Raw genomic sequence first — 18,621 nt, forward strand, 5'->3', positions numbered from 1 at the left:
AATCGTTTTCAAGTGAGAAAGCAAACTAATTTGAAACCATTTTGTGCCACTGCTGAAATAAAATAAAAAAAGTTAATAAATTAGATGTGTTGCTGCTTTTAGTGATGCTTCCTCTCAGCCCTGGTGGTTATAGGCCTACACTCCCAAAACAGAAGTGTTCACTGCTAATTGCATCCTAATGTCATGATGCAATCACATCAATATCGTCACGCGCGGCTGCATTCGTGATTGGATTTGATTCAGAGTTCAGCGCAAAAGACTAAAAGGCTGCTCATTTGTCTAGTTGAATGTTGTGTCACTGTTTAACATGGTCCATGCACAGCAGGTAAAGCCTCTACTGTCCCTCTTCGTCTTCGTTCCGCTTCATTTAAATGACCATTTGTTTGCATTCACGCGGTATATTAACTCGATAAAAAACCTCATCCGTTTTTCTATTAGAATGTGAAGTGCTAATATTGGAAAGAGATTACTCAAAGACTGTTTTGCCCGGGTTGACATTAATACAGCGGCAAGCAGTGTTGCAGATAGGCGCTGAGAGACAAAAAATCACTAGCAATTTATTCCTGATGTGTCATGTTCTCTGTAGCAATTATGACGCTGGCCTATTGTATGAAGAATAAAGGAGATGCAAAGATAGCATTTGCCGTTTTTCATCAACCCCGTGCGCAGCTCCTGATCTGTCACAACAAAATGCTCTCTCTCACCCTTTGCTCTCCTTATCTGTCTTTCTCTCTTTCTTCCTTCCTTGTAAACGTTGAGCTGCACGTGCGTTGGTGTGCCTCTAGAAAATTCAACTTGTGCATGGCGCGCGACTGCAAGTTCACACTAGGCAACGGCCCCTGGGACTGTATTACATATTTATCATGGCAATTAGGAGACTTGTGCGCTAAGGGCCATTAAAAAACGAAAGTGCCCCTGCGCATTGATGCAGTCTGTGCTCGCCGCTCGTTCTCAAAAGCCGATTATCATTGGCTGTGGCTTTTGTGTATACACGAGAGATGCTCAAACTCTCCATTACAGCCACCGTCTCTGCACTATACGGCCCCAACAAGGGCTACGCCACTCCTTTTCACTGTACCACTCTGCTTTCATAGAAAATAGCAGCTCGCCGAGAGAGAAATAAGGAGTATGTGGTCTGAAAAGCTGTGATAAGGGTACAGCAGGCGCATACACTACATCCCACAGACATCTACAAACAGGTTGAAAATAGCCCTTGTTTGTCTGGGTGACATATGTTGTATAGCCCCGGGCTCCAGGAAACCAGTCCGAAGCCAGCACCTCCAGCACAGGATGTTACTATAGCACACGTTACTATGATTCTCTTAGTCATTCATGAAGAGAGAAACCAAAGCGCCTGGCTGTGAAATCTCTATACAGATACAAATCAGCTACAAATTGCTGAATGCTATATAAGAGGAGATGTGGGACTTGCATGAAGCCCCAGAAGGCTGGGCGGATGGGTAGACTCTGGGCCCCTGCTCCGCATTCACAATCGAATGGTCCCAGCCGTGCATGAATGAATGGATGGATGCATTAGCATCTCCTCACATCAGTCCTCTGATGTCTCCAACACTTTGATGTTTTGGAAAGATGGACAGAAAGAAGGGGGAAAGGAGAGAGAGATGGCAGACGATGAGAGAGCGGGATGAAAGCCAACGCTGAAAGAAGAGGGAGGAAGATGGATCATTTGGGATTTTCACATTTGTCTTTGCATGGGTTTTATGTTGCATCGTCTATGAAATTAATCATGGCATAGAAAGTGGAAGTGGGAAACGGCTCTTTTGGAAACATTTCTGTAGCGGGTTTTCTGTAATGATCCTCCAAGATGATTAAGAAAAATATGATTATTATAAAACATCTGGGATGTACACACGGCCAAAATATGTGACCTGGACTAAAAAGAAAAAACAAAACATAAGTGTCACTTTTTCTAAATTGAGATTCATACAATATCTGAACGCTGAAGAAATAAGCTTTCCATTGATGGAACATGACCTTACTTAATATCATAATGATACAATCATACAATGTATTTTTGGCTATTGTTATAAATATACCCCAGCGACTTAAGACATTTTTAGTGGTCCAGTCTTACCAATAACAATGGATTTAAATACTTCAGTCACATGTTTTCAGTGTATTCTTTACTATTTTTTAATCTGGTCCACGAAACTAGTCTAAATGATTTATTCACTCACTGATTCAGTTCCTGAGTTTGGCAACCTAAATCTCAGTCTGTTTCTCGCCCTAATCACTAATATATTGCATTGCACATGAGCTCTATGGACCACTTTGATTGTGCTTTTTATAGTACTTTTGCTTTAAAGCTTGAAAGCACCATTTTTTAAAATTGCATGGAATTTTTTTTTCTTTTTGCATGCTGCACAGAATAAAGTAAGTCATATAGGGTTTGAACTGTGTGAATCTGAGGAAAAAGATTTCTTTAACCCATGATGCTGAAATTTACAAGTATATATGGGTGATGTGTTTGGGTGTTTCTATCCATTTAGTTTATTCGAGTGGCAGCAGAGAGAGATGAATGGTCTCATTATCGGTTGTTTGAACAGTACGAAGCACAGCCTTATGTCATGTTTCCACATTTGTTAACATACAGAGCCCTTTATCCCAGCAGTCTGATGCAGCGATTGAGCCACTAGATATCCACTGGGGGATTTTAAGAAAGATTTATGCTTGGTAGCACATATAGGATGCTAACATCTTCACAGTGTTTACGCAGCAGCTGATGGAGTGGCAAATCCAATGGATCTCGGATGGTGTGAGCTGGATGAGAGTGAAGCATAGTAGATGGGTTTGAGCATCACAGAAACCGATACCTCGCGTGATGAGAGCTCTTCAGAGGAAAGGGGAGGCGGAATGGGGAGGTGAAATATTTTAAGCTTATTATGGTTGTTTGATGTGTCCCGTGTCTTATGGGTCTGTGGAATAGAAAATCTAGAAGGTGACTTGTATTTGTAAAGCATATAGTGTTTAAAGATTGAGAGCACAGAATATAATGAAAGACGTAAATTTGCGCAGGATCGTTTCAAGCTATCTAAGGGTGCTTAAACTTTACAAACGATTAAGCTTTCATGAGTGGGACGTACTTCCTACGAGCAAGCCCAATCAGCTGAGCTGTCACTCAAAATCACTGGGGGCGTGGCTTTACTCACCGCTACTTCTCTGGCTTTCTGCTGCAGTTTGACTGGTTTTATCGTGTTGAGAGGCTGTTTATATGAAAGACTTTATGAATATATATATATATATATATATATATATATAAATATATGTATACATAACACTTTATTTTTGCTTTCTTTGTACTATATTGTCAAAATGGATCGATTGCTTTATTTTGTTGATTCTGTTCATATAAAAACCAAACAAAAAGTTGTGCAATAATGAACAATGAAGAAAAAATGTACCTTGTAATTTAGTGTATATATTTAGCCTGGTGGCAATAAAGAGGTGTGACTTCCAAAAAGATTTGACTGAGAACGGAGACTGAGGTGTCCTCTCTCACCTTTGTACATTCACCACCGGTCCTGCTTAAGATTTCATTGTAAAATGTATTGTATGAAATAAAATTTAAGATATTGAGACTTTATGAAAAACATTGGGTCCTGTGTTGTTATTTCAATTCATTTTGTTTGAATGAGTTAATAATGTTGTAATAATGGACTCTCGCTGACATGTAAAAGTTAATTTACTTCTTCTAATAGAATCTAAAGGCCTCATTAATGCATGTTGACCACGTTTTGCATTTTCAGACGAGTGGTGCTTTCTTCATTTTTTGGTGGTATTTGGGATGAGATGGCATCGTTTCGAATTTATTTTCTGTCACAGATGTTCGTTTACTCCTACAATATTTGCCCAAAACTAAATTGTCGAACACCCCTTTTAACCATCAAGCCATTGAGTTTTAGTCTCAGGAGTAAAATAACATCTCAGACACGCTCCACTTCCCACTGTCTTTTAATACCAAAGATTAAAGGACTCTTATTGACAGACTGATGTCAAATTTCAAGGGTCAAAGCATCAGAGTCTCCTGCTTTCTAAATAACACTGACTTGTCTTTAATTAAATGTTAACAAGGATTCTATCGCTTTTTGCTTGTGCTTGAAGCCTGATTTTGGTCTTAATGACTTTGAAACACAAAATAATTGGATGTTAATCAGAAATATGAGCATGTGTTTAGAAATATTCTGTGAAGGATCAATGAGTTGGTTTTAGGCAAAAATAGTTGATCTACATATCCAACTACATTTTAAGGCTCAGTATTGGGAAAGTGATGTACTTTTTTATGTTCGATTTATTTATTACATTTTTTTTTGTGCAAAACTGCACATGCATTTCAAATGATACAAAGAGACAGAAACAGGTGTACATACACTACAACTCTCTACTGCACCACAGGACTTTCCAAGGCAAACGGTAAGTAAAAGTCAATTGCTTTGCACCCTTACATCAGTCGGCATCAGTACACACGAAGAAATGTCACAGAAATGTCCAGTGGCACTGGCAGCACCAAAGTCAACATTCGACCCCAAGGGGACGCACATACTGCTAAAGTGTATGCCCTGAATGCACTTCAAGTCACTTTGGATAAAAGCATCTGCTAAATGAATAAATGTAAATGAAATCTGCTTTATCCACGGGAGCTGAAATTATGTAAACAAGGCTTCAAATGCCATCTCTATCACGTAATCGTGTAATATACACATTTTAGCATCCAAAATGAAGCAGAAGAGCAAACAAACACAAACGATAACTTACATACTCTACCCACGTCATGTTTCGTATCTCTGCCTCGTTTTAACAGTTAATGATTGTCCCCCGAGGGCGAATGCTTCAAAGATTTCATGGAGCTTTATGTAAATGTACACCATACAACCACGAGCAGGAGCGTCAGGATGACAACAAGGATGTTTTACATGCCACGTGAGATTTCATAACTGAATATTTGTCATAACTGAGTATGTGTGGTGGTGGACAACATGTCAAGACTATGCAAGAAAGGGTTGTCAATAAACGGAGTATGGAGGTTCTGTGCATCCAAAAGAGGGGTATTTTTGGATTATCATCTGATTTTGTAGCTGGAGATCTGTGAGTGTGTCATGGAGGTAATTAAGGAACTGATAGCAGTATAGTTGCCTGAAGCACACCCTGCCTTAGTCTCCAGTATGAGTGCCTTTGCAATTGATATTTCCAGTAACTTTCAGCTGCACTGGTGCGAAACGAGACTTTAACAAGCCATTGGGCATTTAGTTGGAGGAGAGGGCTGCAGGCTTGTGTAGCTGCCATTTTGATTGTGGCATTTTCCTGGTCTTCTAATTCCCTTTTCTTTCCATTGTAGTTGTTTTCCCTTTGATTTGTTTTATGACATGTCTCTTACATGTAATATGTTTGTCGGAGCTGTAGCTCTCTTGTGGATCCGTCAACAGGAAGAAATAAATTATTTATAGTTTATTCTCTCTTAAGTTTTTGTTTCCTTTCTTGTGTTTGGCCAGAAAAACCTTTCGTTCTGAGGTTCTGCTTCAAGTTGTTACCAAATAGATTTATATTAATTGATTTATTAAATATTGTGTGTGTGTGTGTGTGTGTGTGTGTGTGTGTGTGTGTGTGTGTTATTATAAGTACTAAACATGATAATGTTAATATTGCTATAGAATTATATTGTAGTTTAAATCATTTACTGTTTTGAGCATTTTAATGTTAAATGAAATGTACTATATTTGGTCATTATATAAGTTAATGTTTTAATCGGACAATTTATGCTTACGTAAATAAATAACCGCAGATGTTTCAACTTAACACTTTAAATAAGCACTAGGCAAAATATTGTATTACGATTAGCTTTATTTCCAAGTCAAAAATGAATTTATACCACAATTGCATACATTTTTTGTTTGGATGCATAATCTTATGTATTTGTCTGTTTTTATTATACATGGGTGCATGGTTGGTTGCATTTTATTAATTTGTTTAGTAATACTGAGAACCACTGCTTTAGCTGATTCAAATATGATTTGCTTAAAGTGATGAGAAAGGTTAATTATTTGGGAAAGAACATAATTACTTCTGAACAAAATTACTTTCTTCCCTCTGCCAAGCATACCGGTTCAAGCACACAGTTTTCTATCATATCATCATTGTCTGGGCTGCAGGTGTGTGATTCCTGTACAATGTCACAGTGTTAAATCCGTAAGCCCTGATAAGTGTGAAGTTTTTCGCGTCAGCCCAGCAGTGCTCCATTTTGCCCCAAACAGGAACATCTGATCCCTCTTTCTGCTGGAAAGGCTCATGGACCTGCAGCCAGATCGTCTGTATGTCAGTGCGCATCAGATCTTTTCCAGCTGGAACTTCATCCTTTTTTATTTAAATCTGAGATCTGCACTTGTACGCTTGACTGTGCGCCATTAGTTTTCTGACTAGTGTTTTCTCCCCCAACCCTTATCATCTGCTTGACTCTGGCTTTTCAGGATTCTCTGTCCCCTGAGGTAATGTGTGTTGATTGGAGGATCTGCAGTAAATTGAAATGTGATTGGTGTAGCATAGCGAGACGACACTCATCTGCCAAGTGCAGATGAGTGTCATTACAGCTTTGTGCTTAGAGCCAAGCATACACATAGTGAACACATTCTCTATCCTACATGTTTAGACGTCCAACTATGTTTCTTCCTTCTGTTTTACTCCACAGGGCGCAATTCGTGTGAATAGGCTTATCTCTCTCTAGCTTACTCCTCACCAGCACAGCGTTCAGCCAGATCTCGCCAGGAAATGATGTGAAGTATCGCAGACTGGATACTTGAAAATGAGAGAAGAAGCCCTGTAAGCGCTCTGCTGCCTGGCGATAGGCCCGGAGAACCGGTCTGCATGTCAGGGATTAGGATTACACTTTGCATATGCTGTCATAGAAAAGTTTTATTATCTAAAATACAGAGTCTTGTGGAAATTGAATTCGTAACAATTGAAAATATAGAGAATACTGTAGTTGCACGCACTTCTGTCTTCAAGTATGTCAACCAAAGCATTTTCTTCCACAGAATACATCTGTTTCTGTACCTTCACTCCCAGTCCTGAACAACACTTTTACTACTCCATAGCATTCTGTGCGTCTGTATATGTTAAAATGGTTAATTCTGCACCGTTTGTATTTAACTGTAGTATTTATTTTTGTTATGCCCAATGAAATCCAAATAATGTTTGTTTAGCCATACTCTTCTTTTAGTGTGCGTTCTCTCCAGTGAATTGTTATAACTCTGGCTCAGAGCTCATTAACTGACACAATCATGCAAAACATGATTTTAAAATGCATTTCATTTAAGATTACTATCTTAGCAGTACATTTGTAATTCCCATAACTTCATGTATTTCACATCAGTAACTGTAATCAAATTACATTTAGATTGTAATGCATTACATTACTGTGTTATGGCAAAAGTAATTAATGGTTTAAGGGGTTAGGTGTAGGGATACGGTCAAGATTTTTTAGATTAAAATGTTGTTCCAGGGCGCATCTAATAAAATGTGCATGATCTTGTTCATTTCCAGGTGTAAACAGAAAAACATCCAAGGTTTTCAGTGTGGTCTCAGGCTTTTAAACCCTGCTTCACTGTATTGTGTTTGTGGTAAGATGATTGCTGGTTTAACTCTCATAAGGAAGGAGACATGAATCATCACCATCTTGCCCTTGAGCATGACACTTAACCCCACACTTTTTCCAAGGGACTGTCTCTGCAATCAATTTGTGTCGTTGTGTAGTGATATAATGTGAAAGTCCAGGAGTTTCTATGCCATACAGAGAATTGAGTGAGTTTTAACAGAGAATGGAGGAGAATGTGATAGAAGCAGCAGAGTCCATTAGTCTTCCTGGCATCTCAATTATCACATCTCCTCAAAGGTCACAATGACGACTCCTGCCCTCATGACAGTTAATGTGCTGACCCTAGGTCATATCTCAGAGACTTGTGATGGACTGCACACCCACACCCTTCATTCATTACCTTCCTTCCAATTCTGTTTCCTTTTTTCCAAACCTCTTAAGGTTCATGGCAGTGTTGAGTTTGATTGAGGGGCTGCTCATTTTTTGATTTCAGTGTGCACATTTTAGATTCAGAAACATCTTGCATACTTAAGACAATTTAACTTAATCTTTTATTTAATAAAACATTGTAAAACCCAGTCTGAGAGTAGGAGCATATGAAAATTAATGACATTTATTCATTTTATATCAGTCAGATCGAGCACAGTGCATTATGGGTGTTTAAGTTTCCCTACCTTTTTATAAAAATAAATTATCTGATTTATCTAAACACGTAGCATTGTTTTTCTACAGCATAGATACCAAAGTTTTATATTACTTATATTACAAACATAAATATTTTAATCTACAAGTTACGTGCTGCATAAATAATAAATCTGTGCTTTCCCCCAAACAATGTAAGACAAATGTACCATATATATATATATATATATATATATATATATATATATATATATATATATATATATATATATTCAGATAACAGATAAAATAATTTAGGATTTAACTAATTTAGGGTTTACTGTTAAGATTCGATTCATTTGAGGTGCATGGAGCTTTGTTTCTGAGCAGGACTTGCCTGTGAATGTCTTTACTACATGCTACATCTTTGCTTTTCCCATTTCAATCACTGCCTCTGTGGCAGCAAAAGGTGATGCATTTAGAGTCTACCTTTGCAGGCTGACCTTTAACCCTCTTACGTGTGGTGTCATGAGTCAATAAACCAGCAGTAATATATCGAGCAGTCAGAAGGACAGTGACACTTTCACACAGCAACCTTTCATAACTGATCATAATTCGCAGAAAATGTCTCCATTTGGTAGCACCTCCACCAAAACGACAACTTCTGTTGCACAGTAAATGTGCTTTGTCAATGGCTGAATGCGGCATTTTCAAAATAATCAGCTTATATTTCTTTTTTTTTTCTTTTTTTTTATGTTTTGCTTTCCATATCTCCTGTTCTCTCTGGGTCTCTGTGTCTGTCAGTATTAGAATTAATGGCTGAGTTTAAGGTTTATTCAGTCTCTGAATATTAGTCTCTCGCCTCTCTCACCTCCTCCCTGTCAGCGTCTGCGCCTAATCCTCATCTCTGATGAGCATCTTATTTACATTATTACAGCTGCACAGGCTTCATTTCTCTTTCACAAATACACATACACATCCACACGCGTTACTTCCATGTGCCTGACAGTAACCTATTGTGTGTGACCTTGCAGGCCTGAACAGCGTCCCGAAGCGCAATCAGCACACATACACACCACCACAAGACAGAAGGCTGCGACCTCACCTCACACTCCACCATCTTTCTGTTACACCTCTCTCACTGTTATTTCATCCCTCCCCTCCTCCACTGCTCTTTTTGTCCAAAACAATCTTCCACTCCATTATGAAACCAATGCTACCCTGTTTGTCTTTCTCAGCTGCAGTTTAGTGTGCTGTTTTGATAGAATTGCGCAGTTGTATTACCATAAAAGCTGTAAAATAATTCAAATTAAACATACAAAATAGAAATAAAAAAATAAATATGGAAACAGTAACCGTCGTCACCATGTCAAGGATATTGTTATAAATGTTATAGATCAGGGCCAGTTATCACATGTATGCATATCCACATCAGAGTACAATATTTTCTGTTTATTCTAGACGCAAGTGGGTTTGTCGCTTTAAATTCTCAAGCTCGTTATAGCAGGATGGATTCTGATTGGCTGTCAATGTTCGTATTGTTTACAACTGTGTCTTTGTCGTTATTGTTGTGGTGTAAACTCTGCTATTTTTCAATATTGAGACAATTTTAAGACGTATATCTTTATCGTTATCTTTATAGTTGTTGTGCTTGGCGTGAATGGGCCTTAATTATTATTTTTTTAAGTATTACATTTATCCATTACGAAATTTGATCAAAACAGTTACATATTTTTAAAAATGCACTTACTTTACTTTACATTGCTTACATTATTTTGTTTTAAACCATTTGTTCTTATTTTATTTTGTTAATAATAAAAAGTTTTCTACTTTGTCGTATTGGTGTACCTTGTAAAGCATCCTTGAGCCTGGGAAAGGCACTATATAAATGAAACATATTATTATTATCTTAACTCATATGGTGTGAAAACATGCAGCCCTTGGCAATGTACAAAAGTTACCCAAATTTTAACTAAATTTGGGAATTTGCCCAAAAAAATGTCACTACTTTCAAGGAAAAAAGATCCAAAGACAATAACTTTCACGATAGTGATAAAGACATAGTTTTGCTATTGTTATCGGTATCAATGTAAATAGTTCTTTCATGACAACTCCCTGAATATTTTAGCACGGCAATGGATATGACAATGTTAATGTATTTGATCAAGTACAGCAACTTGCTACTGCCAGTACATACAGTTATATGGTCTGTGAGTAAGAGTCAAGCAGCATATATACAGGTGGAGCTGGGGAGGTGGAGGGTTTCAGAAGTGCACTGCAAAATTCTCTAGTGGATGCTAAGCAGCCATTTAAATGTGGATGGGATGCATCTGTTTCTTTTATATATTCTTTCATTCCATTTACTAATGGGAAAACTAAAGATGAAAAATAAACCTAGATGTGTCAGTAATAAACATAGACCTCTCTCTAGTGTGTATGGAGACTGTGCAGTTCTCAGCTTGTCACCTGCAGGCGTGTCCCACTCTGCTAACTGTAGAAAGGGATTCAGCAGGTGCGTGGACACAAAAGAAAAAAATATTGCCTTTAATATGTTTCAGTTCAGGAAACAATACTGCATTAACATAAGCATTAGGTCTAGCTAAGCTTCTGTGCTCCAGAGTGCCACGCTGTTTTTCGGCATGCAGTCATTTCCAGCCCCTCTGCGGATATTGTTAGACGAAACAATAACATGCCAGAATGTGTTATACATCACATGCTGGTCTTTGGGCTTTATTGTACAAGCGGAGCCTGTGGCGTATTTCTCCTCTAAAGAAGCCTCATGAAAATGAAACGCCATAAAGAGATACGCAGAGAAGCTTTAAAAATTTGCCTTTTAGCCCTGGTAGGATATTGCTATCTATCCGTCTATTGTCGGGTCGGATGGTTTATTGAGGCTCTGGTTTCCACAGTGATCCAGATACCAAAGTTAAAGCTAGTAAAGCAGGTGTGTGTGTGTGTGTGTGTTCGTGCACACACAAACGCAGACACATCGACACAGAGTGAAAGATCTTATCCTCTCCACCCAGGGGGTCTTGTTAGAGGCTAGCTGTGGTGACACAGCAGACTGTGTTACTGTAAAAGTCATCAGTCATAGCACTGTGTGGGTGCAGGAAAAATCTGTCGCTCCATGCAGAAGCCGGTGCAAAAATCCCATGAATCTCCCCCAGTCATATTCTACATTATCATTTACGCCTCTCCTCGTATTTCCTGTTGCTATTCTTTCCCCTCGCCGTTCTTTGCCAGCGCTTCTCTGCTTTGTCTCCTCTCCTGCATCTGACTCGGATTTGGGTGCACGCATGTGCGTTTCAAGCGATGAGCGGCCCGTAATCATCATCATGATGATCAAAATAATTAGCATGTTCAGTAATGCATGTGTCGAGCGTGTGCAGTGAGTCAGATGATGAACCGTCTGTTTTCTCCTGGCTGGAGGCAATTTAAGCACATATTCCTGAGTGGTCGGATGAAACTGCACAGCATTGCACTTTTGACCAGTGGTTGGATATTCATTACTTGAAAGTGAAAATAAATAAATAGAAAGCTTAAACACATACACAGCGTAATTTACATGACATATGACTCTGTTAACCGCTACTGGTAGGTCCTCAAATCTAATAAACCTTTTTGCGAAGTAGAAATGGTGAATTTTCTTTACGAAAACACTGATGTCAGTAAAGAACCTTTATTTCAAAGTATACTGAATGTTTAATACCTCTTTCGTTTTGCAGGGTTCAAATGAAACTGCTTGTTCGGGGGGCCAAATGGTAACTTTTACATCATTATTTGTCAGACAGAGTAAAAGAAAACCACAGCCCCAGTAACAAAAAGAAAATGAAATGTGAGATTAATCTTTACTGTGTTTGTCTATGGCTTAAAAATGTTCTTATCTGATTGGTCAGATAACTTAAAGTATCAGTAGAGCAATGACAATCTGTTCGAACTTTAATAAAATATCGTGGCAAACCTCCACTGCACATGTCATGTAAAGCAGAAATATATTGCTAGGCGCATAATTAGTGCTGCTGTGACTTGCAAAGTGCAACCTCTAATGTATGACGTGAAAGATCACAAGCCATAGGCTATGCTGAGATGGAGTTCTGAGTACTGCTTATTATTTTTAATTATCATTTTTCTGTGCCCCAATGATAAATGTAATGAATATTTTTGTTGCTTATAAACAGGAGATTGATTTTCATTATAAAGCGATCCGGGGGGGATAAAAGGGGTGCCCTTGGGTTGGAGTTCTCCGTAACGTCATGCATATTTTCATTCCACTGGTGTTACCAAAAACCGCAATAGTACTTATTTTTTTAATCACACTGTCATTTTAATTAGACATTTAGGTATTGATCACAGATTTTGATGTTTAAATATCTTTGGCAACTTTGGGATCTTAGCCAGTATCAGTTTGACAATTATTAGAACCTTCTTTTATAGGAAACATGGGGGGAGAAAGAATCAGAGAGTGAACAAACCAATAGTCACACATTTTAAGGCAAAAAGACCTTTTTCTTTAACACTCTAGCTTTCCAAAAAGGAAATTAAATGGTTAATACGTACATGGACCCCAGAAGCTCTGTGAATCCATTAGTATCAATTTTATGTGCTATCTGTCTCACCTGACCTGGCAACAATATGTTTGATTATTGCTTCAGCTGTTAACATGAATAGTGTAAATGAAACATGTCCAAACACTAATGTTAGCAAGCCAGCAGGGGGCCTCACCACTATGTTTTTAGCAACAAGTGTGAATCAAATTATCTGCAGGGGAACAAAAGTTACTTTATCACTCCAAAAGGTTAATAAAATATCCATCCATCCATTCATCCATCCCATAGCTTAAAAGGTTTTATATTGGCATTGATGGGTCCGTGAAAAACTTTCGACATTCAAGGGAACCTTTTCATTCCACAAATGAAAAGGTTTCCGTGGAACAAGATTCTTTTTGATTCTTAAAATGTTCTTCACATTAATAAAAATATGGTACTTTGAAGAACTGTTCACTGAAAGGTTCTTGAGAGGTGCCAAAATTGGATCTCTGCAAAATGCTTTTTCGTAACCTTTTTTTATTTATAAGAGCGTATGTATGTATTAGAGTGTTGTTATTTTTTAACAATTTATTTTATACTTTGCTATGGCTGCTGTGCATTTTCTAGATGTGAATATGTGCTGTTTTTTTCAGTTCTGGTTTCAGACAAAGAATAGGTATCGGACAGTCTTTTAAAACATATGAAATATTAGCATTGCATAGAGAAGTCATTCTACTACTACCTGATCAAACATGGTGTCTCATCACAATACACGATAGCCTGTCTTCTAAAGGTCACTAAGAGATAAAGAGACTAAAATGAGGAGTATTCAGGGGATTTCAAACCACTTATTTTGTCTGTGAGCGAGCGCCGTGCTGCTTTGACTGTTTTTATTTTATTTTATTTACATGTTCATCCAGTGGTTATTACAATGCAGATTATAGGAGGTCAGGTTTGAAGCGTTGCCATGGAGAGGGGAGTGAGTAATTTCACGTCTCCTCTGGTTTAGCTCACCTGCTTGCCTCCGCTCTGCTGAAGTCAAATAGATTGTGAATCACATTACCAGTGATTTAACCAGAAATGCAGAGCGGTGAGCACTCACTGTCTGGACTGCATCCATATCTCCATCCACTTCCACAGAAAGAGAGAGAGGCAAGGACCAAGAATGCAAGCACAGCACAAAACAGCGTAATGCTTAAAGGAATTAAAATGGGAGCGGATACCGGAGCGAGTAACAACAAATATGAATAAATGCAGAACAAGATGAGAATGGTGACCATGGTGGGAGTCAGAGAGGGGACACGGAGATGTCAGCATGAGGGCCACACCCCTACAGATGGGCCATCTGCTCAACGAGAGAGAGAGAAATAGAGATGGACTGAGCTTCGGTTGCAGTTAAATGTGGTCATTTTTAAATAAAAACAAAATCATATCTTGGAACATTTAACATGGTGTCTTCCTTCCTCGTTTCTCTAGCTGCAGCACTCAGTATACTTGCGAGGTTGTCTGCATTAAAAATCATAGTAGTAATAATTGTAATGGCCATTTGCTGTTCTATTCTTGCGTTTAATATTTTGCTCACACGTGCAAGTGAATAAAGCCTTTTTTTTCCTTTGGCTTTTAGTTGTTTAGTTGATATAAGCTAAACACTGCCCCCTGTTGACGATTAGGAGCTTTTTTTTCCTTTTTTTTTTTTTTACATGCTGTCAACAGGCATGCCACACAAACACAAATTTACCTCAAATTAAACCTTAAACGGTAAGATTTACAGCATATTCAAGTTATCAGTTTTATCACATATGCACATTTCACGGGAATCAAATCTATAACCGTACTGTTGCTGTGCTGTGTTAAGCTAAAAGCGGTTAAGCTAAAAACACGAAGATTGAAATAGTGTGAATCGGAGTCAGCGTACTTCAATGCGATATGGCAGAAGCCCCAGAAAACAGAATTTTTTTTTGTGCTAATCGTTTAACGCATCAAGCCCAAAAAGGAGAAGTTAGCATGGGTGTGAGCAGGAAACGTATTGCATTTATCAGACCCTGCAAATATAAATAACTTCTTCTGGCACCGAGGTATTTATAAATGTCGCTCATGTACGGCAAGCTTGGTGTCAACCCCAGATGTGAGTCTAAACTAGCAACATAAAGACAGTTTCTATTTTTGCAGGGTGTCGATCTATTAATCAATTCTTTCAGAGAAAGAGAGAACATTCCAGCAGGAGCCCTCACCTCTCCATGGAGACAGACGTGTGCTCATGGGGTCAGAGAGGAGGATGGAGATGAGCCGAGTGGAGTGAAGTCTTCCCAGCGTCACATGACAGCTGTGGTCAGTCTGAACTGCCCTCACCTGCACCTTGCAATAAAGCTCAGAAACAGATTTATATTTGGCACAAAAAAGAGGTGCTTCATCTGCGCATGACAGCCTTTTATTCAAGTGACGTACATTCACATACATTTATGCATTTTGCAGGCATGTTTATTCAAAGCGACGGCGGTATCAAGGGAGACTGGAGTGAGTTGTCACACCTTTACTCTACTGAATATTTATGTAGTGGCTATTATTGGGACATGTTTTCACAATGTAACCTGCCATCAGGCACCCTATTATAGGCTTCTGAACAGCAGTTGAACAATTATGAAACAAAATGGAAAATTGGAAAATCAGTTCATGTACAAAATAGCAAACTATTGTCTTGTAAATAAAACTGTTACCAGTAAATATTTATAAACTTTCACTTTATATACCGTACATTCATTACATGGTTCATTTGTGGTTCATTCGTTGAGTTGTTTATTTTATCTATCATTTGTTCATGCATCTAAAAGTTTAGCTTTAGAAAGATGTTTTATTCTTTAAAAATTTTTTTTAAGATAGAATTAAACTGATCAACAGTGACAGTAAATCATACTGTTTCAGTTTCCAATAAATTCTGTTGTTTTGAACTGTCTATTCAAATAATATTCAAAAACCACAGTTTTTATTTATTGGGCAAAAAATATTGTAAATAAAAAATATTGTAAATAAAATATTTCAACAATAATAAGAAGAAATGGTTATTAATCAGCATATTTGTATGCTATCAATTGCATTTTAAAATATATTCAAATGGAAATCAGTTATTTTCATTTCATTGATATTTTACAATATTTCTGAATTCACTGTAATTTTGTTTCAATAAATTGTGAGCATAAGAGACAAAATTTTACAAAAACCTAAAAATAAAAATCTAACCAACCCCAGCCTTTCCAAATATATGAAGAGTTCAGATGCAAAAGCCTCTAAATACATCTGACATTTTCTTGGTATAGGTTTCAATGCTGTACGTACTGGTACTTCTGAATGGGTTGAGGCTGGGATTTTGCACATTTAAAATTAAAGTACTTGATAAACATAAAAGCTGTAAAGTGCATTCACTCAGTGTCATCTCAGTTTTTTTTTTTTTTTTTTTTTTTTTTGGCTTTAGGAGGCTTTTGCATTGAACTATTCATATACTCGTGTCTGCATAAATCCAGTGTGATTTCAAAAGTTTACATGTACAATAAATTTCATTTTATTGTTATCACTACTTCACCCAAGAGCTTGTAGCAGACGTATGATGATATTGGAATCAATTTTAGCTTGGAGAACAGAAGAACAGAACATGTAGAATAATGAAGCAATTCCACTGAATTCCATTACATGTTCCCTGCATTCCATCTCACATTCCTTTAGTGGATCCTTAAGTTACGATAAAGGGCAGAAAGGCCTGGGCCTGTTATTTATCTATTCTGCTCTTTCCTCTGAGCAGTTGACTGTCTGTGTGTGTGTTTGGTCTTGCTGGACCAGAGCCAGCCATATAGAGCAGGAAAGCCCCAGGGAGCTTCCTTAAACACAGTCTGTACATTGACCTAGTGGCTAGCGACTATTAATTACACCTCGAGTGATGAGTTGTGACTGAGCATGCTCTGTGCCAGCCTGAGTGTGGGCTCGGTGAGGTCACCACAATGACACAGAACTGATTACACAAAATATAAGGTGGCTTTCAGCCAGTGTAGCAATAACCGCTGCACCCTCTCTTTCTAAAGACACAGATGGGGTAATAATGCCATGTAACTTACGCACTGCATTTCCTTTCATCGAGGATGTAACAATGCATTCAGTTTTTTCTACCTCATACTGTGTAATGCTTCAATCATCCACTATGAATAATGTTGTATTTCAGATTGTATGGTTTGTTTACATTTTCGGCTTCTTCGTAGTAGAACTAGTCTTAAGGTGACCTTTTAGCTCAGCTACCATTTTACACCATGAACCCCTGACAATATGTTGTCTTTGACAGTAAGTAGCATATCTGCTGCAGGAAACAAAAACACAACCTGCAGAAATGCAACCCAGAGTTGTACATTTAAGTATGTTTCACACTTATAGGCTAATTTAGAACCGGGTTTAGCACTGCATTTGAAACCCTGCACCATTGCGTGCCTCACTTTCACGCGCTGTATAAACAGATAAGCATTCAAGGGGTAAAAGGTAAAGTGGTGACAGAAATATTAATATTAACCCTCTGGTGTTGATGGGTCATTTTAGCCTTAATACTTAATCGGCATGGTCGAAAGTTCGGTAACTTTGACTTTTATAGCAGTCGATACTGTATGCGTATATTTATAGATATAGGTATCTGCTTCAGTGGCCAAAGATTGTTTGACCCTGTCTGTCAGATATACATATACATAGCTACAGATCTTTTAGTTTTATTAACACCTTCGTTTTGAGGATGACTTTATTTGTCCCTCATTCATTCATGGCATCAGCATCATTTTTATCCATTGATAATTGCTCTCTCTCTCTCTCTCTCTCTCTCTCTCTCTCTCTCTCTCTCTCATTCTCTCTCTTTGGCCAGTATTCTGGCCTCTTTAGCAGTTTCCTCTTCCTGACCATCTGCTGCATGCAGGGGTACTCACCTCATCTCCTCAGTGGCAAAGGGAACGGGTCCGAGCAGTTGCCATGGCAACGAAACACCATCGTCAGCAATAAGTTAGTTCAAGAACAGCTCACACACATGCGGATAATGTGAGTGATCGTATCACAGTAAGAGAGAAGCCTCAGCTGGATTTAACACAGTTTCACGGAGTGTGACTCCAGAGAATATGCTCTTCCTTGCTGAGAGAGAAAAGAGGAAATGTCATTAGACAGAGGCTCAAGAACAAAAAACGCCAACAGGAGAAAGGATACATGATTTGAAGCAGAGACACGTCTCACTCACTTTGTTCTCACTTTGCCACAAAACGTTGGACACCAGGAACTTTATTGCATACATAGCTAGGAAATTACCTAAATCCTTCTGTTTCCCTGAATTATCCCACACATTTAAATGGTTGTCTGTATGTATGCAGAGTGTTCATGCAGTACAGTGGACAATAAATCAATCTTGTTTTTATTAAATCAATCAATTTTATATCTTACCAAGTCAGTTGCTTGGAAACCATTAAGACTCACATTTAGATCAGATAACTTGCCTCTGTGTGTTTTAGAGCATGACGGTTTGTAAACAGCATTGCAAATGCATTACAAGCACTAATTAGGTTACATTATATAGTTCAACAGGATTAATTTAGGATAATATAGTGATTTAAATTAAATATAAGTTTGATGCGTACTGTACAGTCACAATACATCTAGTCCGTACAATTATCTACGTCTAATGAAAAGTAAAGTTGTAGTGAAGTTTTGATCTGATGTGGATCTGGCTGTTCGTCCCACAATTACCCGAAACCACCAACAAAAACACTGAGCAAAACTGATTATTCTCATAAGCACACTGAAGTATGGAGACAAAAATCGCTCTGCAATATTAGTTGCCCCTCACTTCTACCACTAAACCAATATTAT

Source organism: Puntigrus tetrazona, chromosome 3, assembly GCF_018831695.1.
Source record: "Puntigrus tetrazona isolate hp1 chromosome 3, ASM1883169v1, whole genome shotgun sequence".
Taxonomy (NCBI): domain Eukaryota; kingdom Metazoa; phylum Chordata; class Actinopteri; order Cypriniformes; family Cyprinidae; genus Puntigrus; species Puntigrus tetrazona.